The sequence below is a fragment of the Furipterus horrens genome, unplaced genomic scaffold, assembly GCF_987537825.1.
Source record: "Furipterus horrens unplaced genomic scaffold, mFurHor1.1.pri manual_scaffold_4, whole genome shotgun sequence".
NCBI classification, from domain to species: domain Eukaryota; kingdom Metazoa; phylum Chordata; class Mammalia; order Chiroptera; family Furipteridae; genus Furipterus; species Furipterus horrens.
Genome location: NW_028327174.1, coordinates 96077802 through 96100853, shown reverse-complemented (window position 1 = coordinate 96100853; position 23052 = coordinate 96077802). Strand labels below are relative to the sequence as shown.

General features: G+C 39.8%; 1 protein-coding gene across 1 annotated transcript in view; it reads left to right on the top strand.

Annotated features, from left to right (window-relative positions):
• The window catches only part of ERC1 (ELKS/RAB6-interacting/CAST family member 1), a 520356-nt gene that overhangs the window by 489193 nt on the left and 8111 nt on the right, over positions 1-23052 (top strand). The window lies entirely within an intron of this gene.

Here is a 23052-nt window from a genome sequence, read left to right as displayed (position 1 = left end):
ATGTTATGAATGGTAGTAAGGTTCTATGACAATACTGTATTTGTTTTCAAAGCTGATAACAAAGGACCACAGGCTGGATGGTTTAAACAACACAAATTTATCTTCTCACAGTACTGAAAATTAGAAGTCCAAGATCAAGGTTTCTCCTGAGGCCTCTCTCCCTGGCTTACACATGGCCACCTTCTTGCCATGTCCCCATGTGACCTTTCCTCTGTGCACATGTATCCCTGGTGTCTCTTTTGTGGCCACATTTCCTCTTCTTCACAAGGACACCAGTGAGATTGGAATAGAACCCACTCCAACAGCCTCATCTTAATAATCTCCTTAAATTACCTCTCCGAATATATATATATTCACATTCTGAGGTTATGGGAGTTAGCACGTCAACCTACAAGTTGGGGGAAGGGGCATGATTCAACCCATAACTAACATTATGGGTGAAGAGTCTCATGGGGCCTACTTGGGAACCTAACTACTACTTAGGTAATTGTTCCAAGGTTTCAAACAACTGACTTCCAAACAAACTCTGGAAACTACCTTCCAAATAAATCCCGGGGCCCTGCCGATTAAAAGGTCGGGGACAGGATGGGAGAACCGACTGTAGAATCTGTTACTCACACCCACTAATTACAGCTTACTCCCTTAGGGGAGATGTGGGGCCTGCTGGTGACCTCAGTCCCAAATACTATGTGAAAAGAACTTAGTTACTAGACCTTTCTTAAAGAGCTGTGTAATAGAGACATAGTGTTTAGTGAATGAGTGAAATGAGGGGTTTTTTAGAGGTCAGATTGGGGTTTTCTTCTGCGCTGTCGAAATGTTGTCATGCTGCTTTGTCTACCTCTTTTATACAAAAGACCACCTCGGCACACAGAAAATGCCCCTTCCTGGCCTGTGCTGTCCTGGTGAAAAGAGCCTTTCATTTGGACACTGCAGGTAACAGGTCTTGCTGTGAATCGTGGTGTTGCTGAGTACTCCGAAAAGATCAGGTTTTGATGCCATTTTTCATGCAGTTCTTGTTAAAGGTAAATAGTGGTTTTAATGGAGGAATCAAACTAAAAAAAATCTTACCCTTTTCTAATGTAAAGTCTAAGCCAAATTTCAAATACTAATACTTTATTGCCAGTTTAACAAGAAGCATGCTGTGGTAGTGGTTTAAAAGAAGTATGAGATGTTTGATAAAGCTCCTGCCTATGTGCCTGAAATTTCAGTGGTTCAAATTATTCCTTTGAATCAAGCATCTTTTTAAGGCAATGCCTTTTAAAATTAGGTACAGCACCTGAACACTAGAATGATAAGCTCAGTGAGTGACTAGGAAGAGTTCTAAAAGGGACAAAATTGCCAAATTAAAAACCAACTTAATCGCTTCCTCATTGTCCCCCAGGCCTGGTGATAAAGCTCATTATTACCCTTAGGGTTCTCTGACTCGGTTGTTGGACAGGTTGAGAGTCTGTGGAAAATCACATCAGCTTTTGCAAGTTTTTAGCCTGTGAGTGTGGGGATCACTGGAAAGCGCCACATGCAGCTGTTGCTGGGGCTGTTCATTTAGATTGACCTCCTTGATGTGTGCAGTGGGCTGACCCAGGATGTCTCCATCTGGTCTTGCCCAGGTAGAGCTTGCTTTCTCACTTGGCTGCTTCTGAGGTTGAGCCTGCTCCCTCTCCAGCTGCTTCCTCAGGAAGAAAACTAGAGAGAAAGGATGGTGATCTTCCTCCTCTTCAGGAAGCTAGAGGAAACCTCCCAGGTGTACTAGCTTGGGACTGGACTTTCCTTCTCATATTTGGCTGTTCTTTCCATATGCAAATAAGCTGTATGAGACCTTTGAGCCCTGAAATACTATGGCTTTGCCCATACTTTCTGGGGGAACTTTGCTCACAAGTGTAGTGAGCACTCATGCCACGTCATCATCTTATGCTTGCCGTTCACCGCATGGTCCTCAGTGGATGGTCATGTGTACCCAGGGCATCACTCAGAACAGTCTACATGACCCCAGAGTCTCGGTCAGTAAGGACGCCCCTTTCATGGTCCTCCTGAATTACTGGGCCAGGAGCTTGTACCACACTAAAGAGTCATCTCATCATCTCCCCAGGGAGTCAGGAGACACCACCCAGGGACTGAACCAGGTTGGTACTAACAGAAGAATTTAGGAAATTTCAATTATACAGTACAGTGGTATCACTGCAGTCCCAGTCAGCTTGTTCTTTGAGTGGCATGCTCCATCATAGTTCCATTGGTGTTCCGGAACATTTTTACATGAGAGATGGCTCTTGGCTCTTGAAATTTCATGTGTAGGGGCCAGTCAGACCAAGAGCCATAGTTACCTGTGGAAGCCTTTGCAGTCTTCCTGTCACACTCGCCCTAGAATCAGACACTATGTGCTGGAAACAGCAGACGGTAGTCCGGAACATGCACTGCGCACCTGCCACTGTGGTGGAGGAAACTTCCTCTCACTTCCTGCTTGGCCAGAGAGATTAGCTGGACATGGATTAGGCTTTCTGCTGCTTTAGCACTTAAATTTCAGCTGTAACAGAGCCTTGTTCTTACCACCCTGACAGTTTCAGCATTAGATTTCCTTTTACTTGTTTGGTTTGGGGTTTTTTGTTTTGTTTTTTTTTTCATCCTCTCCCTTTTGACACTTTTCATTTCTGAGAGCCAAACCAAATACACTGGGCAGGCAGGCTAGCCTGTGTCTGTGATTCCCAGAGCCCTGCGCTGTTCTGATCCCTTTGGCAAAGAGGGAAAGTTTGTCTCCATTCTGTTCATGACAGGCCCTTAATTTGAATGTCTCTATTCACTTCAGTTACTAGCTTTGTAAGAGATATTACCAAATCAACTTAGACAATCATATTAAAATTCTGCCTAGCTGGGAACTCTGGTTCTTTGTTTTTAACACTCTGCACTTTGTCAAGCCTCAAGTCCTACCTCAGCACATCTGGACTGAGAAAGCCTAGTAGATGCCATTCCATCCATCCCTTTGCCTCAGGACTGTGCTTTATCTTAGTGCATCACCCAGATGGGTAACTGGCTTGTTTTCGTTTGTGTGTTTGTTTGTTTGTTTGTTTTCCAGCTATATTGAGGTATAACTGAGAAAATTTAAGATGTTTAAAGTATATGATGTGATGATTTATTATACATATTCTTTGTGAGAAGATTCCCATCATTGAGTTAATTAACACATTCATCATCTAACATACTTACCTTTTTTTTTAAGTCACGTCTCTTAGCCAATTTCAATTATACAATACAGAGGTATCACTGCAGTCCCAGTTGGCTTGTTCTCTGAGTGGCGTGCTCCATCACAGTTCCACCAGTGTTCCAAAAACATTTTTACATGAGAGGTGGCTCTTGACTCTGGAAATTTAATATTTGGGGGCCAATCAGGCCAACATAAGTCTCGTATTGGGTTTGGGGAGGTAAGATGTCTGTTCTCATTTTTATCTCCTGTAGCCCTGTCTTCTGTTTTCCTACCATACTCCTTCTCAGTCCACACCCTTCCCTCACTTGTTTAGAGAAGGTCTAATACTTATATCAAGATACAATCTTTCAGGAAAGATGGTAACCTAGAAGGTTATTATAGGCACAGACAATCACATAGGAAAAACTCAAATTATCTCAGTCACGGAAGAATGCTCTAGGCAGGGAAGCAACCAGCATTTTAGAAGTGTCTAGACATACACATAGGTTAGAAATGAAGGCATTAGTACGTTAGTGACACCTGCAAATACATAATAGAATCATCAGAAAGCAAAAGTTTGTGCTGGTTTATGTACAGATACCTGTCTAAAACTGGATTGTTAACACCCCTTGTACATGCCTGATTCCAGCTCCTGCTATATATAAGGAGATTAATTTGGAGTGACAGGCATTAGCAGCATGTGTTTTGCTCCTGTAGATTGCCACTGACCCCAGGTCGTTTGTCTACTTTTACCTGCATTACTTGACCTTTAAGTTGTTGGTTTTCACAAAATGATGCCTGACTCTAACCTTCAAAGGAATGATAAGCTACAGTGAGAGATATGACAACTCTAAGAGGTCTGGTAGTTAGCTAGCAAGACCAGATTTCTTGTAAAACTTCCCTGTGAGGCAGGGGAGACCTACTCTTTTTCTTTACTGAGAACTTGTATATCTGTAGGCCTTTGAGTTTGATTCCCTAACCACTCACTGGGTGGGCTTGAAGGATAAACCTAAGTTTCCTGAGGCAAATGCTTCTGTCAGTTTGAACTCTAGTAGCCACTTTACCTCTATAAGCCTCAGTTGTCTTACTTGTATGGTCAGAGAATTGAACTGGTAGATCTGTTAGTGCCCTTCTAGGTATATGAGTTTGAATTTCAGAACTGGCCTGCTTTTAAGTTTGATATTTTGTGGAGGATGGGGTTAATGTAGAAAACGAAGTTATGTGCTTTGTATTATTAGTACAGACTCACTAAAAATCTTAACTGTTTTATTTCCTTCAGGACTAGGAACTTGCCGCTATCACAGTGTAGAATTTTCAGTGTCATAGGTGGAAAGCAGAGAAGCTCTTGATTTTGTCTTTGTTTTGTTTTTAACTTTTGAAAACTAAAGGTAAAAATACATACTTTTTAATATAACATTAAAAAGTTTAGCTACCCTGGACCTCTGGCCAAGATGGAGGCCTAGACATACACACTGAATCTCCCTCCACAACTAAGAAGGAATACAACTACCTCAAAACGAGAGACAATCAGAGTTCCAGAAATCTGAGTTGCATGGAGTCCAACAAACAAAGATATAAAGAAACACTTATCTAGACAAGTAGGAGGGGTGGAGCCGGGGCAGAGAGGACATGGTGTGGTGGCAGCAGGAGCAGCAGCAGTCGCAGGCGGGCGGAAAGCGCAGTCACACGTTTTAAAAAGTAGAAAGGGAACCTGGGGAGCATTCCCAGCACCAGACCAGACCATGCAGCTCACAGTCCCAGCAGCAGGGAAAATCAAGGCTCATGCTTCTGGTTGTGTAAACCAGAGGGGATTGGGGAGGAGGAAGAAACTGCCAGTCTCTCAGCAGAGTCTGCTTGTTTGAAGGGCCCTCCACAGTCCTAGAACGTTTGCAGACCCACCCACTCTGGGAATGACGGCCAGGGCAACAGTTAGAGAGATGTCAGTCCCATACGGATGTGGGAGAAGTGCCTGGAAAATGGATGAGCACTAAGCAAGTGGCATTGTTCCCTCTCAGACCCCTCCCCCACACACAGTGCCACCATGTGGTGAAACAGGTTGCCCTGTACTGAAAAATACCTAAGGCTCTGCCCCTTAAAATGTAACAGGAGTGACAGCTCTACCTAGACACAGAGGCAAACAAACAGGAGCTGTCAAGATGAGGAGACAGAGAAGTATGGCCCAAAAGAGGGAACAGATCAAGGTTCCAGTGGGAGAACTAAGTGACGAGGAGATAGCCAACCTAACAAACAAGGAGACAGCGAACCTACCAGACTCAGAGTTCCAAACACTAGTGATAAAGATGCTCACAGGCTTGACAGATTCGCTTAAGTACGGGAAACACATAAGGGAAGAAGTGAAGGCTCTGCTAAATGAAACAAAGGAAAATCCACACAAAACCAATAGGGAAGGGAAGGAAACTGGGATTCAAATCAATGATTTGGAGCATAAGGAAGAAAAAAATAGTCAACCAGTACAGAATGAGGAAACAAGAATTGAAAAAAATGAGGAGAGGCTTAGGAACCTCTGGGACAACTTTAAACATGCCAACATCCGAACCATAGGGGTGCCAGGAGGAAAGGAGGAAGAGCAAGAAATTGAAAACGTATGTGAGAAGATAATGAAGGAAAACTTCCCAAATTTGGCAAAGGAAACAGACATACAAGTCCAGGAAGCGTAGAGAGTCCCAAACAAGCTAGACCCAAGGAGGACCACTCCAAGACATATCATAATTAAAATGCCAAAGGTTCAAGATAAAGAGAGAATCTTAAAAGCAGCAAGGGAAAAGCAGAGTTACCTACAAAGGGGTGCCTATCAGACCATCAGCTGATTTATCAAAAGAAACTTTGCAGGCAAGAAGGGACTGGCAGGAAGTATTCAGTGTGATGAAAAGCAAGGACTTACAACCAAGGTTACTCTACCCAGCAAAGCTCTCATTTAGAATGGAAGGGCAGAGAAGTGCTTCCCAGACAAGGTAAAGCTAAAGGAGCTCATCATCACCAAGCTATTATTATATAAAATGTCAAAGGGACTTAAGAAAAAGAAGGTCCAAATTATGAAAATTAAAATGACAACAAACTCACAACTATCAACAACTGAATCTAAAAAATAAAAACAAAATCCAACTAAGCAAACCAGAATAGGAACAGAGTCATAGGTTTGGGAATCGTGGAGGGTTATCAGTTGGGAGGAGGAAGAGGGAGAAATGGGGAAATGGTGCGGGGACTAAGAAGCATAATTGGCCAGTACAAAATAGACAGGGGGAAGTTAAGAATAATATAGGAAAGGGTGAAGCCAAAGAACTTATATGCATGACCCATGGACATGAACTAAGCGAGGGTGGAATTGCTGGAGGGAAGAGGGGTACTGGGCAGAGGGGAGCAAAGGGAATAAAAATTGGGACTACTGTAACAACATAATAAAATATACTTAAAAAAAGAAGTTTAGCTACCCTAAGGCATATGGCAAGCATTCATTCAATAAATATTTAGGGAGCTACATATACTACATGCCTGTCATGAAGTGCTATAATACTAGAAAGTAATTATATGACTCTCGTTCTTTACGAAGCTGAAGCACTTGTGGTTCCCTCCTACCTTGATGTTTCCGTCATGAGGGAAGGAAAGGAGGAAGTTTCTATATCATCAGTGAATCGCAAAGAGCTTACTGTGGAATATCACACTGTGCAGTGAAACTTTGTGGCTCATGTATATACAGGCTCCTTGGTGGAATGGAGCTATTTTATTTTTATTATGACATTTTGCTCAGTATTAGTTACAGAAAAGCAGCAACATCTTATTTACTTTTGGCTTAAGGGACAACAGCCTTTCCTTCTTGTAAAAGCAAATTCTGATATTGCCTGGCAAAGGAGTCCATTACAAAGTAGGGGCAAGAGAAGGGGCAGATTCAAGAGCAACCTCATGATCATTACCACTTCCAGCTGCACTGCACAGAGCCCAGGGCCAGGGTGCAGCTACTTCCGGCTCCACAGGACAAGCAACTCGGGTGGAGATTTAGGAAGCTGGGAGATTCAAGCCACAAGCTCAGATTTGAAATATCTGTCTCAATCTGTGGGAAATAATCATTGGACAGATTCTTCATGAGTAATGTTTGGGGGGAAAAAGTAACGTTTGTTCTCCCTGGTACTTAATGTTAGAAGGATTCTACAAAGTAAACAAGTGACCAAAATACCTGTAGAAAAGTAAATGACTGGACAGGAAATATCTACTCTGACCACCTAAATTTTATTACTTGCTGCTTTAGTCAACAGGTATTATGGCAAAATACATTTCCATTTATTCTAGTTATTCAAAAATCTAAACTCGGAAGTCATTTCATCTTCATATCTCCTAAGCAGATATAGTTAATCACCTGCTGAATTGGGCTGGGGGCGGTAGCCCAGATATGGACAGGATAGAAGGACCATTTCAGTGTGACCCATCATCTCTAAAGGCTCTGATCATCAGGCCAGTTTACAACTCAGACTTGCTGGCCTGTGCATCCTGGGACCAGCTGTGAAAAACTTCAAGTTCAGATTCTTGTCTGCTTAAACCAAACTAATTATCTCTGTAATTTCCTGCCCACCACCAAACCATCTTCAGAAGGGCATTAATCTGAGTCTCTGCCAGCCACAACTGAGTTTGTTTGGCAGCCTCTCATAACCATCCATTCTTCATACCCATCTATTCACCTCATGTTTTATGAATGTGAATAGAGAGTTGTTTACCTTGAAATAAGGCTGTATTCTCTCTTTTAAGATTTTCAGATTTTTTGGTTTTCTGTTAGCCTTCCCTTGTGCCCTCACTCAGCTATAGAGAGGTAGAGTGCCTATTCTAAAGTCAGTCCTGCACTGAACAGTAAATGCTCTGGGCAGTTTCCCTGATTCAGGCAGCCCATCCCTCAGCTATACTCCGTTCCTCCATCCAGCCAGACTGTGTTCCTTATCATTCTTCACACCATCAGCTCTGTTCCCTGGCCGTTATCCTAACACTGAAAGCAGGAAGGGAGCTCTAGTGGTTTCCCTTACAGTCAGCCTTTCACCGCATTGCTTTCTGGGGGTGTGAGGTTGTATAACCTCATCTCTGAAATACCTCACTTTCCTTCTGAGCCTTCTTCTGTCTGCTTCTCCCCTGAACAGTGGTGGAGGCTCAAGCATTTTCTTTTCTTCTGCAACACTCACTTCAAATATGCGTTGCTTTGAGCAACTCAATTCAGATTGAGTTGCTGTTGCATTTGTGATTCTTGGCTCAAGGCCCTCTAGAAATCATATTACTACTCTGAGTTCAGGGAGGGCTGGAATAGCTACTAAGAACAGAATACGTTATAACAACATTCAGCAGACAAAGCCAGAAAATTCCTGCCAGAGGCCACCTCAGTATCCTGTTCTTGTCCTGTATTCCGTCTTTTGAAAACTTTAAACAAAGTGAGGTGCTACAGTGTATATTTTATGTGCCCTGCTATAAGTTCTGCATCATCAGAAAGTCTTGATTTGTACATGCTTCAATTTTTATCTTAAAAAGCTGTTTCCCCCCAGGATTAGCATTTGTTCCTTTAGTTTACTCACCAGTCGTTTTTTAAATGTTTGCTATGTGTTGGGTATTTTGCTAACCAGCATTGGTGTGTAAAAAAGAATTCATCAAGAAGTTTGCAGAAGAGTTGGGAAATTAACATATAGCCAGCTCTTGAAACAAGGAACAAAATTAATATGTTAGCGATATTCACCTCTGAATAGAAAAGGCTTCACAGAGAAAAGGGGCAGTGAGCTCAGCCATGAAGGATGAATAAGACAGGGAAGAGAGATGTGTAGGAGGTAAGACTGTCCACATTCTAGGATGAGAGAACTGCATCGAAGTAAAAGCAAAGACCGGGGAATGGTAAGGATATACCAGGAGATGAAATTGGAAAAGGATGATACGGCTGCCAGATTGTGGCTGCCATGCCAGAGAAATTTGGACTCCATTTCGTAAGTAGGAAACCATTTAAAATATTGGAAGAAGAGGAGGAAACCTAATCCAACCTGTTTTAGAAAGGTTGCTCTTACAAACCATGATTGAAGTGGTTATGAAGCTATTGCAGTCAGCAAAAGATGTTAGTATATGAGAGTTTGTATTTATGGTTGTGACCAGAAGATGATCAGCAGTAAAGAACCTGAACCAAAAAAAATATAGCCTGAAACAGGCAGTAACCAGAATCTCACAGAAGAATTATGTTTTAGAGGAATATTTAATCACATGAAAAACTATTTGTAGTAATTATTAAGTGAAAAGAATAATTTATTAAATAGTATAAACAGTATGATTTAATGTCTAAGTGCAACATTCACAAAGAAATGTTTATCAGGCATTTGAAAAGTGTGCGTCCTGACACTCAGGAGAGAAGGCAAGTAGCATTATAATTATATTAACATACCTTGATAACCTCTCTGCCCAGCACCCCCTCTCCCTCAGGCCACTCTCACACCACTGTTCATGTTCATGGGTCATGTGTATAAGTTCTTTGGCTACTCCACTTCCCATGCTGTACTTTTTAACCCCGTGGCTATTCTGTAACTACCTACTTGTACTTCTTCATACCCTCACCTCTTCACCCATTCCCCCACACGCCCCTCCCATTCAGCAATCATCGAAACCCTCTCCGTATCCATGATTCTGTCTCTGTTCTTCCTGTTTTAGTTTGTTTTTTGAAATTCAGTTGTTGATAAATATGTATTTACAGTATTGCCATTGTTCATAGGTTTGATCTTCTTTTTCTTAAATAAGTCTCTTTAATATTTCATATAATAATACTTTGGTGATGATGAACTCCTTTAGTTTTTTCTTGTCTGGGAAGCTCTTTATCTGCCCTTCGACTCTAAATTTTATCTTTCCTGGATAGAACAATCTTGGCTCTAGGTTCCTGCTATTCATGACTTTGAATATTTCTTGTCAGTCCCTTCTAGCCTGCAAAGTTTCTTTTGAGAAATCAGCTAACAGCCTTATGGGAACTTCCCTGTAGGTAACTAAGTGCTTTTCTCTTGCTGCTTTTAAGATTCTCTTTATCTTTAGCTTTTGGCATTTTAATTATGATGTGTCTTGGAGTGGGCCTCTTTGCATGCGTCTTGTTTGGGACTCTGTGCTTCTTGGACTTGCATGTCTATTTCCTTCACCAAATTAAGGAAGTTTTTTTCATTGTTTTTTCAAATAGATTTTTAATTTCTTTCTCTTGTTCTTCTGGCACCCCTATGATCTAAATGTTGGAACACTTGAAGTTGTCCCTCGTTTTTGGGGTTTTTTGTTTTTCTTTTTTCTTCTTCTTGTTCTGATTGGTTATTTTTTTGCTTCCGTGTGATCCACATCATTGGTTTGATTCTCAGATCCATTCACTCTACTGTTGTTTCCCTGTAAATTGTTCTTTATTTCAGTAGTGTATCTTTTGTCCCTGACTGGATCTTTTTTATGTTGTTGAGGTTCTCACTAAGTTCCTTGAGCATCCTTATAACTAGTGTTTTGAACTCTATATCTGATAGATTGCTCATCTCCATTTTGTTTAGTTCTTTTTCTGAAGTTTTGATCTGTTCTTTCATTTGGGCCATGTTTCTTTGTCTCCACATTTTGGCAGCCTCCCTGTGTTTGTCAGTATGTATTAGGTAGAGCTGCTATGGCATAATGTAGTGGGTGTCCTGTAGGGTCTAGGGGCACAGGTTGCGCAATCACCCAAGGTCGGTACTTAAGGTATGCCCTTTGTGTAGGCTGAGTATACCCTCCTCTTGTAGTTGAGCCATGATTGCTGCAAGGACTGGCTGTGACCACTGACCACCAACCTCCACCCTCTGTGGAGGATCAGCTGTGCAGGGGCAGGGTGGTGGTGCTCTGACATGGTCTGTAGCTGTCCACTGGGTACACAGGGTCTGGCATTTCCCAGGTAGTTCAAGCCAAAGTAGCCCTGCCTGTGAACTGTCCAGGGCTACCCTGCATGAGCTGTTAAGCAATCTGAAATGGCTGCTACTTGTGCTGGGCTTGGAGATTCCCAGGTGAAGCCAAACTGGGAATGTAGGCTGGCTACCGCTAGTGCCAGGCCTGGGTCACTTAGCAAGAGGTACAGGGCCTGGGGGCTCACTGAGGCTGGCTGTTACTTGTATGATAGGATTTAGGAAGTTTTGAAGCATTAGCCAAGACCAGCCATTCATATGGAAAAGCCACAGTTAATAGCTTGGGTGGGCTAGTAAGTTGGGTGGGACAGAGTCTCATGAATCTTCAGAGCAGGGCAAACAGTGTAAGCTAGGTTAATGGAGTCTCAGATATGGCACCAGCCTGCAAGCTCTGTGGTCTGTGGGGATGGCTTCAAAAAGGGACAGTGGCCTCTGCCCACTTTTTTGTCTGATAGTAAGCTGTCCCCTAGCTCTTGCCTTGATGCCAGACACTTCAATTCCTCCCTGTATACCACTAGTGCCTTTCAAGCTGCTACCCCCAGTGCTGGAGCTCAGAGCAAGTGAATCTGAGTAAGTCCATGTGTGGGTTCTTTAAGGAGAACTACTTGGGGCTCCAGAACTCTTTTCCACCAACTCAATCCCCGCTGGTTTGGCAGCCAGAATTTATAAGGACTTACCTTCCTGGCACTGGAACCCTGAGCTGGAGGGCCTGGTGTGGGGCTGGGAGGCCTTGCTCCTCAGATACCCCTTCCAAATTTTCATCCACCACACTTGGATGTGGGACTAGCCCATTCCACATCTCTGCCCCTCCTACCAGTCTCTCATTGGAGGTGGTTTAATTCGTAGTTGTCATCCTTCCATTCAACTCGATTTCTGATGGTTCTGAGTGATGGTTCTATATTTTAGTTGTGATTTTGATGTGGTTGTGCAAGGAGGCAAGCTGTGTTTACCTGTGCTGCCATCTTGACAGGAAGTCAACTGACTTTTAATACCACAGATTAGTTTTGTTTATTTTTAAACTTTATATACCTGGAATCATACAGTGTGAACTCTTTTGTGTCTAGCTTCTTCCACCAACATCACGTTTATGAAATGCATCTATTAGATTACATGTAGATATGGTTCATTCATTCTCATTACTGTATGGTATTTAATTGTATGACTATAACACAATTTATCATTTAGTTATTGATGGACATTTGGATTATTCCCAGGTGTGGGCTGTTTTTCTGAATTCTTTTTCTTTCATTGGTCTATATTATCTTTTTGTGCCAAGTGAAAGCCTATATTAACTGTAGCTTTATGGTAATATTTTTCTTCAGACAATTCATGTTCTTCTTATAACTTTGTTCTTCAAGATTGTTTTGGCTATCCTTGGCTCTTTGCATTTCCACTTAATACATAAGTTTGAATCATGTTGTCAATTTATACATACACACATACATATCTGGCAGAGTTTTTATTTGGATTGCATTGATTGAATCTATAGATTATTTTGGACAAAATTAACACTTTGAGCAATATAATATTGAGTCTTCCAATCCATGATCATGTTGCATCCCTCTATTTAAAATATGTTTTTTAAAATTTAAGTATAGGTGGTATACAGTCTTATATTAATTATATTAGTTTCAGGTGTACAGTACAGTAATTCAACATTTCTATACCTTACAATGTGACCACTAATTCTAATAATCATTTGTCACCATGTAAACTTATCACAATATTATTGACTATATTTCTCTTTCCCTTTTACCCACCCCTCACCCACACCCTCCCTCTGATAATCATCCCTTTGGTCTCTGTTTCTATGTGTCTGCTTTTGTTTTGTTTGTTTGTGGAATATTATACAGCAATAAAAAAGAATGCAATCTTGCCATTTGAAACAACATGAATGGATCTAGAGGGTTTCATAGTAAGTGAAATAAGTCAGACAGAAAGACAAACATCATATGGTTTGATTTATTAATATATGTGAAATCTAAGGTATTTTTTATTTCTCTAATGTTTTATAGTTTTCAATGTAGAGGTCTTAGTTTAGTAGCCATTTGAGAGAGCAATTTCAGTGAAATGACAAAAATTAAAAGCTGTTAAGGTGGGAAACGAGAAATAGCACCTGTAGACTATTCTCTTGAAATGCTTGGTGGTGAAAGAAAGAAAAATTGGTCCTCGCTTGTGAGAGATACAGATGAAAAGGCTCTTTTCAGAATGAAAGAGCCCTTGGCAGACCTGGGGAAGGAGCAGGAGGGGTTGGGGATAAACCGGAAACACAGAGTTAGTTGAAGGGACAAGCCATGGAAGGGTTACTCAAGTTGGCCTGTTGAGGGAGGAACATTGTAACAGAATCCACAGGCTGCCCCAATTGAAACAGAACCCACAGGCTGTTCAGTTATTAGGGGCCCGATTGCCCACTGCCAGAAGCATAACTCTCAATACCAGAATTTGGTGAAAAGAAAAAGAATTGTTTATTTAATAGTTATATAGATTTAGATTATTTACGGATTTCTGCTGTTAAGTCTTATTTTCTTTAAAGCACCCACAAATACATAGTTCTGCCTCCCCCTACCAAACCAGGCTAGGTTTTGAAACCTCAAGAGATACAGTCTTCCTACTTCCCAGACACAGTTCAGTTTTACCAGCAGCTCCCAATCATTTGAGTCTGATTGGCGAGGTTTTGCCTTTGTTGTGGTGCTCTCCAGCTCTTAATGCAGAACCACGTGGAGTTTCTAGCTTCCTTGTAAACCGCATGGAGTTCTCCCTTTCCTTTCAAAGCTACATGGTGTTCTCCTCTCCTTACAAACCGCGTGAATCGCCTCTCCTTTCTCAAAGCCGCATAGAGTTCTTCTCCTTCCTGCAAACCACGTGGATCTCCTCTCCTCTTCTCAAAATCACATGGAGATCCTAGCTAAACTGTCTGCCACCTATTTTTAAACCCCTGACTGCATCCTCTGATACAGTGGGTGTGGTAACCAGTTTTGACCATTCACAGAACCTTGCGCAGGCTCTGTATGCTCTTTCTGCACCATTCCACGGTCAAAACTGCTCCCATCTTCTTGGGGCCTTGGAAGAACCAAAGTCATTTGCATAACTGAGACACTAAGCTACCAGCCATAGTCATGCAAAGGCATCTTAAAAGCTGTTCCCTTTTCCCCATCCCCCAACCCGTAGGCTCTGGGGATTTTTAGAGACCCCCACTCTGTAACAAGATGTTTCATGGCTTCATTCTCTGGGACAGTTTCCTCAATCCCTGGTTGCTTCTACAGTAAGTGGCCCTGAGTCATAAATAGTGTTGTGCCCTTTGCCACTCTTAGCACCAGACCCCCCAAGCAGGAAGTTTGCAACAGCCAAACTTGGTGCCCTCGTGGTCATTCTAATCCACATTTTCAAATCCCTATTTCTTTTAGCACAGTATATTATTTTGCATTTTCTTTAATGGAGGTACATATCTGTACATTTATTATTCCAATAGTCCCTTCCTCCAGAGAATCGTAGTTAAATTAAGGTTTAGTGGAAAGGGGCTTTTCCATTAAATCTTGAGGTGACCAAGAGGCTTGAGGAAGCTTTTATAGTACAGCAGTCCCTTTCTATATCGCGGTTCACTTATCACGACCTCACTGTATCGTGGGATTTTTTTTAAATATTTAATTATTTATTAAGGATTTTTTGCTATATCGTGGGATCTTTGCGGTAATGTATACATATTTATATGTGTCGTATTTATGATTTTAATGAGTTTTGCCTAAAATTTTTCAAAAAATATAAATGATTCTAACATTAGAAGAATATTAAATTGAAATAAAATAGTGCACACTGTTTACAATATGTATTTTTTTTGCGGACGAACACATACATCACACTGAAAACGAGATGTACACTTGAGCTCGTTTGCCTACGTGAGATTGTACACGGCACACGATTGGCTGGTTGATGGAAGGCGACCAACCAGAGCACTGTCTTGTGTATCCTGGGCGCTGATTGGCTCAGTAACCGTAGCATCAGTCTGTCTGCTCTCCCGCACTGTGCGCATACGTTCAGCATCTCGCCTTGTCCGCTCACTCCTACCTCCGATCGCTGTGCGTAGTTTTGCTCTGCGGTGTTTTGTGAAATTTTCCTTAAAGACTGAATTTATTGCAAGCCCTACGATGCCACCCAAACGTTCTGCATCTTCTAAGGATTTTGGCAGTGAACCCAAGTGCCAGAGGAAGATGTTTACCATAAAAGAGAAGGTGAAACTTCTCGACATGTTGAAGGAAGAGAGAACCTATGCGTCTGTTGGCCACCATTATGGGATCAATGAGTCTACGGTTCGCTGTATAAAGAAGGACGAGAAGAATATCAGGTCTACGGCATCAGTGACTTTCAACAGAACAGCAAAGTGGGTGGTTACTTCCTGCAATAAGATCATTGTGAAGATGGAGTCTGCATTAGCTGTGTGGATAAACGATTGCAGAAAAAAGAATATCTCGCTGGATACAGACACCATCCAGATGAAGGCCAAGCAACTGTATGATCGTTTAGCAGCAAAAAGGGATGATCACGACAGTGATGATAGTGAAGAAGAGGACGACAACGCCGCCGCCGAAGCAGGACCTTCAAATATTTCTCCAACCAGACCAACCCCATTCAATGTCAGCAAGGGCTGGTTTGACAAATTTCAGAAACACTTTGGACTCAAATAAGGGAGTGGGAAAGGTTAATAAGGGACTGGGAACGGTTTATAAGTGTGTGGGAAGGGTTTATAAAGCTTTAAAATATATATAAATACTAAAATAAATGTAAGGTTCCTACTTCACAGATTTTCACCTATCACAGGGAGTCTAGAACGTAATACCCGCGATAAGTGAGGGATCACTGTAGATCTCTTTTTATATATATATATCTATCTTTTTTTTTATTGTTGTTCTATTACAGTTGTCCCAGTTTTTCCCCCATTGCTTTCCAGTGCCCACTCCCCAGAAGAAACTAAGGTGCTGAGGTGTGAGGTTTAATGCACAAGTTACAGAAGGAGTGCGCAGGATTCATGGGAACAAATTTGTTTTGCAATTCAGTGGAAAGTATTTTACTTTGGAAGTGATTTTAAGTTTGTTGTTGTTTGTATTTAGATGCAAAGCTTTCAGTAGGTACACAGAAAATTGTTCATATCTAGAGAAGGGATTGTGTAAACTTGTGTGCTACACATATAGTTATGGTGCTTTTAAGAAAGTAAAGAAGACAGTATTTTTCACTGTAGTTACTTGCAGTAATGGAATTTGCCTACCAAAATTAGAGAGCAGAGAGTAGGAAATGAAGATCTTGTTGGATTCCTGGGTCTTACATATACTAAGTTTGAATTTGTAGCTTTAACAAGGAAGGGAAAGGGGGGGAGAGAAGAATTTAATTTGTTGCAGCTAGGACATAATAAGCATTTTCATTAAATCCCAAACATTACATGTTTGTACTTTGGGGAAATTCTTTGCTGGTGTTAAGCAGAAAGGGGCATTTCTTTGGGGAGGAGGTGAGAGATGGATAGGCAGGCATGGAGGGATGTGTTGGGCAGTGGGCAAGGGGGAGAGGGAACAAGAATATCTTGAGTGGGATCTGGTAGATTAAGTTTCAGAAGCTGGAATACACCCTTCCCAATTTATCCATAGGAACTGCTGCATATGGAAACTATACAAACAAAAACTTCCTTTTTTACATGTGATGCACATGCTAACGAAATACTTTAAAATAACAAAGTACTAATGCGTTTCAAGATTTGTTTTCACACCTGTGCTGTGTTAAGTTTTTAGTTTGGTTACTTCACACTGTCTTTCTTTCCTAAGTGGTCTAAAGGTTTTAACAACGCCTTCCTGTATTCCTTTGACTTCTGAACGACTGAAGCTTTGCATTTCAAAGTCATAATAAAAGCCCTCATTTTAAAAGTAATTCCTGTTTCTCAAGAAAGGTTGATCTTTGAGATCTTTTTTTTTTTTTTAAGACAGGAAATTTTAGCATATAATGGATCGAGTGCCAATGAAATCTCTCCGCGCTCAGCCCTGCCCACATTTGATACTGCTTTCAGATAAAATGCAAACCCTGCATACTCCCTGGGGAGTGGAGGAGGGTCTAGCAGTTGTAAAGCAACTGCAGTTAATGAAGGAGCACTTCCTTCTGTAAACTTTTTGATTTTTCTGATCCCCCCCCCTTTTTTTTAAACACCTTTTCCTAGGCAAACCATTCATTAGACCTTGGAAAAGGTGTAGCCTTATAGTCTACCTCTGATTTTTCTGTCCCCCTAATCTTTTTCCAGCACTTCAGTTATACCTCCTCCTTCGGTACTAATTATTCTGCACACTTCTTGTTTATACCCCTCTGACGTTTGTAGGTAATTTTGTAGGTAATAATCACATTCCCTCCCCTCCAGTGTTCAGTTAGTCAGGTCTGCTATTTAGTTCTTCTAATCCTGCTTCATAAAAGGATCCTTTCAGCTTCTTAGTCATGCCTGCCACTTTCCTTTGAACTTATTCCAGTTTGTCTCCATTTTTCTGGTAATGAGGTGCCTGAAATGGAACACAGTTCCTAGGTGTGGCTTCACAGCAGCCACGCAAGGGACTGGGAGTGGAGGGTCCTCTGAGGGATGGTGCCCAGGCCTGGCCAACGCAGGGCCTTTGTCACCCTCAGAGAGCTGTCATGGCTCCTGTGGAGACCAAGTAATTCCCATATTCCTGGGCTTTAGTAAGCAGCCCAGTGCATTTCCTCCTTCATGCCTTATTAGCTTGTACTCCTTTTTCATTTGGAATGAGCCTTTTTTCTGTCCTTTAATATGAGCTGCCACATTCATTCTCCACCTCCTTTTTGCTCAAACAGAAGGCAGTAGCACTGTATACCTCTCTGATTTATTACTGTGTCGTGCATGGAGTACTCAGTCAGTAATATTTTACAGTTTTATTGAGAGAGAATTCACATACCATACAATACACCGTTTAAAGTATATAATTTAATAGGTTTAATATGTTCTCTGAATTATGCAACCATCACCACAATCAATTTTCAAACATTTTCATCATTTCAGAAAGAAATCTATACATATTAGCAGTCACTCCTGATCACCCCCTCTCACTCCAGCCCTAGGCAACCACTAATCTACTTTCTATCTCTGGATTTGCCTAGTCTGGACATTTTATAAAAATGGAATCATACAATATGTGGTCTTTTGTGACTGGTTTATTTTACCTAATGTGTTTCTGGTTCATGTTATAGCAGGTATCAGAATTCCACTCCTTTTCATTGGCAAATCAATCAATACTTTTTGAGTGAATATTTTATACAGTTCTGTGTGTTCCTTCTCAATGTCTTAGAATATAAGAATCACACATTTAAAAAATGCATGTAGCTTTGAATATTTATATTACATACTTTTATTTATATTTCTTATCATAAAATTGATGTTGCTTCTAGTATTAAATAATACAGAGGTATACAGAGTAAAACTGAAAGTCCTTCCATCCATTAAACTAGCCACTCAATAGTTTTGTGTTTTTGCTTTCATACTTTTTTTTATATATATGTCCAAGCATAAAGGTCTCCCTCACCTCTTTTTTAACACTAACTTTGTTAACAAATTTTTGCTCTACAAATTGCCTTTGTAAATGTACTTATGCATATATTCTTGAACTTCTTACTGATATTTCTATAGAATATACTCTTAAAAGTGTAATTCTTTGATCAAAGGGTACATACAATTAAATTTGATAGGTAAGACCATATGTGTACCAATCTATATTCCCATCAACAGAGGTATAAAGAGTACCCACTTCCCCAAATCCTTACCAGCACTCATTTTTAACAGTCTTTGAAACTTTTGCCAATGTGATAAGGGGGAAAAATAACCTATCTTGTTTAACTTGTATTTCTTTATTAATGAAATCACGTATTTTTATGTGCTTATTAACCATTTGTATTTCTTCTGAGTTTTTTGTTCATATTCTCTCGCCATTTTTTTATAGTACCACTTTTATAATATATTGATATTAATCCTTTGTCATTTTGTTCTTTGTCTTATTTATTTTTATAAGTGTTTCCTAAGGCTTCACTTTTATTTTAATTTGAGTTATATCTCTTCTATCTCCATATAATCATTTTAAATTTCTATATAGTCACATTTGCCCTTTTTGTTCCTTTATATATTTCTTTAAACACATTGCCCTCTGTCTTAATCATTTCAAGCTGCTATAGCAAAATACCATAAACATTGTGGCTCATCAACAACAGAAATTTTCTTTCTCACTGTTCTGGAGTCTGAAAGTCCGAGATTATGATGCCAACCAGCATGGCAGGTCCTGGTGAGGACCTTCTTGCCAGGTTACAGATTGCCTGCTTCTCCCCGTATCCTCACACGGTGGGAAAAGCTATCTAGCTCTGAGCTCTTCTTACACGGGCAGTGTTCTCATTCATGAAAGTTTTACTCTCATGACCGAATTGTCTCCCAAAGGTTGCACCTCAAAATGCCATCACACTGAGATTAGAATTTCAACATATATATTGGGAGAGTGGGGATACAAGCATTCAGTCTATTGCAAAATATAAAATAAAAAGCATTTACCTATCCCCCAGCCCAAGATTATAAAAAAATGCTCCTAAATTTGTTTCTGTAATAACTTTTTACTGAGATATAATTGGCATATAACATCATCATATTAGTTTCAGGTATACAACATAATGATTTGATATTTGTATATATTGCAAAATGATTGTCATCATAGGTCAAGTTACCATCCATCACCACCCACAATTACACATTCTTTTTTCTTGTGATGAGGACTTTTGAAATCTAATGTGTTAACATATTTCAAATATACAACACAGTATTATTAACTGTAGTCACCATGCTATATATTACATTCCCTGGACTTATTTCTTTTATAACTAGAAATTGTACCTTTTGACTGCCTTTACCCTTTGCCCAAACGCAGTCACCCCCCACCTCTGGAAATCAACAATCTGTTCTATGATTTTAGTTTTTTTTTTTTCATTGTTGGTTTTTTTTTAGATTCCACATATAAGTGAGATCACATGGTATTTATCTTTCCCTGTCTGGCTTATTTCGCTTAGAATAATGCCTTTAAGTTTTATCTATATTGTTGCAAATGGCGGAATTTCCTTCTTTTTTAGGCTTGAATAGTATTTCATCATGTGTTTGTGTAAGTGTGTGTGTTATGTATATTACATTTTCTTTATCCATTCACCCATCAGTGCACACTCAGGTTGCTCTCATCCCTCAGTGAATGTAAATAATGCTGCAGGAAACATGGGGGTGTATTTATCTTTTTCAGTTAGTGTTTTCATTTTCTTTGGATAAATATCCAGTAGAATTGATGGATCATGCTGTAGTTCTATTTTTAATTTTCTGAGAAACCTTCATACTGTTTTCCATAGGTGCTGCACCAGTTCACATTCCCACCAACAGAGCATGAGTGTTCCCTGTTCTCCACATCTTCAGCAACACTTATTATTTCTTGTCTTTTTGATGATAGCCATTCTAACAGGTGTGAGGTGATACCTTATTGTGGTTTTCATTGCATTTCTCTGATGATTAGTGATGGTGAGCCCCTTCTATTGGCCATTTTTATGTCTTCTTTGGAAGTATGTCTACTCACATCCTGTGCCCATTTTTTAATCAGGTTGGTTTGGGAGTGGGGAGGAGTTCCTATTGAGTTGTATGAGTTCTTTATGTTTTTTTTTTAATATAAAGGTATCAGTATTTCATTTGCAGATATTTTCTCCCATCCAGTAGGTTGCCCTTTTGAGGGTTTCCTTTGCCCTGCAAAAAGCTTTTTAGTTTGATGTACTCCCATTTGTTTATTTTTGCTTTTGTTACCTTTGCTTTTAGCGTCAAATCTAAAAATCACCAAGATCAATGTCAAGGAGCTTACTGTTTATGTCTTCTTCTATAAGTTTTTAGATTTCAGGTATTACAGTCAAGTCTTTAATTCATTTTGAGTTAATTTTTATGTATGGTGTTAGGTAGTGGTCCAGTTTCATTCTTTTGCATGTGGTTGTCCACTTTTCCTAATACCCTTTATTGAAGAGATAGGCCGTCCCTTCCCAACTGCGTATCTTTGACTCCTTTGTCATAACTTAATTGACCATATATGTGTGTGCTTTTTTCTGGGCTCTCTATTCTGGTTCATTAATCTATGTGTCCACTTTTATGCCAATATCATACTATTATAATTCCTATAGCTTTGTAATATAGTTTGAAATCAGGGAGCCTGATACCCCCAGCTTTGTTTCCCTTTCTCAAGATTTCTTTGGTTATTTGAGGTTTTTTATGGTTTCATACAAATTTTAGGATTGTTCTATTTTTGTGAAAAATGCTGTTAGAATTTTTATAGGGATTGCATTGAATCTGCAGGTTGCTCTGGTTAGTATGGACATTTTAATGATATTAATTATTTCAATCTGTGAGCATGGAATCTCTTCATTTATTCATGTTTTCAACTTATTTCATCAACATCTTAGAGTTTTTAGTGTACGGGTCTTTCACCTCCTTGGCTGAATTTATTCATAGGTATTTTATTCCTTTTGCTATAATTATAAATGGGATTACTTTCTTAATATCTCTTTCTGAGTTCTTTATTTGTATATAGAAACACAACAGATTCTTGTATATTGCTTTTGTTTAATAGATTTAACAGTTTTTTGATGGAGTCTCTAGGGTTTACTATATATTATATGTCATCTACAAATATTGTCAGTTTTACTTCTCTTTCTATTTGGATACCTTTTATTTTTTTTTTCTTGTCTAATTGCTCTGGCTAGAAGTTCTAACACTATGTTGAATAAGAGTGGCAAAGTGGCATCATTGTCTTGTTCCTGATATTAAAAGAAGGCTTTCTTTTCAGTTTTTCACCATTGAGTATGATACTAGCTTTGGGCTTGTCATATACGGCCTTTATTACGTTGAGGTACATTCTCTATACCCACTCCATGAGAGTTTTTATCATAAATGAATCGTGAATTTGGTCAAGTGTTTTTTCTGCATTTATTGATATCATATATTTTTATCCTTTACTTTTCTAATGTGGTATATCACATGTATTGATTTGTAGATGTTGAACTACCTTTGCATCCCTGAAATAAATCATGATGTATAATCCTTTTAATGAATTGTTGAATTTGGTTTACTCATATTCTGTTGAGAGATTTTTGCATTAGTGTTTATCATGGATATTGCCCTGCAATTTTCTTTTCATATGGTATCCTGGTTTATTTTTGGTATCAGGGTAATGCTGGCCTTGTAAGATAAGATTAGAAGTTTACCCCCCATTTATGTTTTTTGGAAGAGTTTGAGAAGGATTAGTGTTAATTCTTCTTTGAATGTGGGGTAGAATTCACCTGTGAAGCCATCTATCTGGTCCTGAGGTTTGTTTGTTGGGAGGTGGTTGATTACTGATTCAGTCTCTTTAGTGTTTAGTTTGTTCAGATTTTCTGTTTCTTCATGATGTAGTCTTGGTATGCTTTATGTTTCTAGGAATTTATGCATTTCTTCTAGGTTTTCCAATTTGTTGGCATACAGTTGTTCCTAGTAGTCTCTTATGATTCTTTGTATTTCTGTTCTATCAGTTAGTTGTAATATCTCCTCTTTCATTTCTGATTTTACTTGAGTTTTCTCTCTCTTTTTTTCTTGGTAAGTCTAGCTAAAGGTTTGCCTGTTTTGTTTATCTTTTCAAAAACAGCTCTTAGTTTCATTGATCTTTTCCATTATCTTTTTAGTCTCTATGCCAGTTATTTCCATTTTGATCTTTGTTATTTCCTTCCTTCTACCAACTTTGTTCTTCATTTTGTAATTTCTTTTTTCTTTTCTTTTTTTAAGTATATTTTATTGATTATATTGTTACAATAGTTCCAATTTTTTCCCCTTTGCTCCCCTCTGCCCAGCACCCCTCCTGCCCCAGGAATCCCCACCCCCCAGTCCATGCCCATGGGTCGTACGTACAAGTTCCCTGGCTTCAC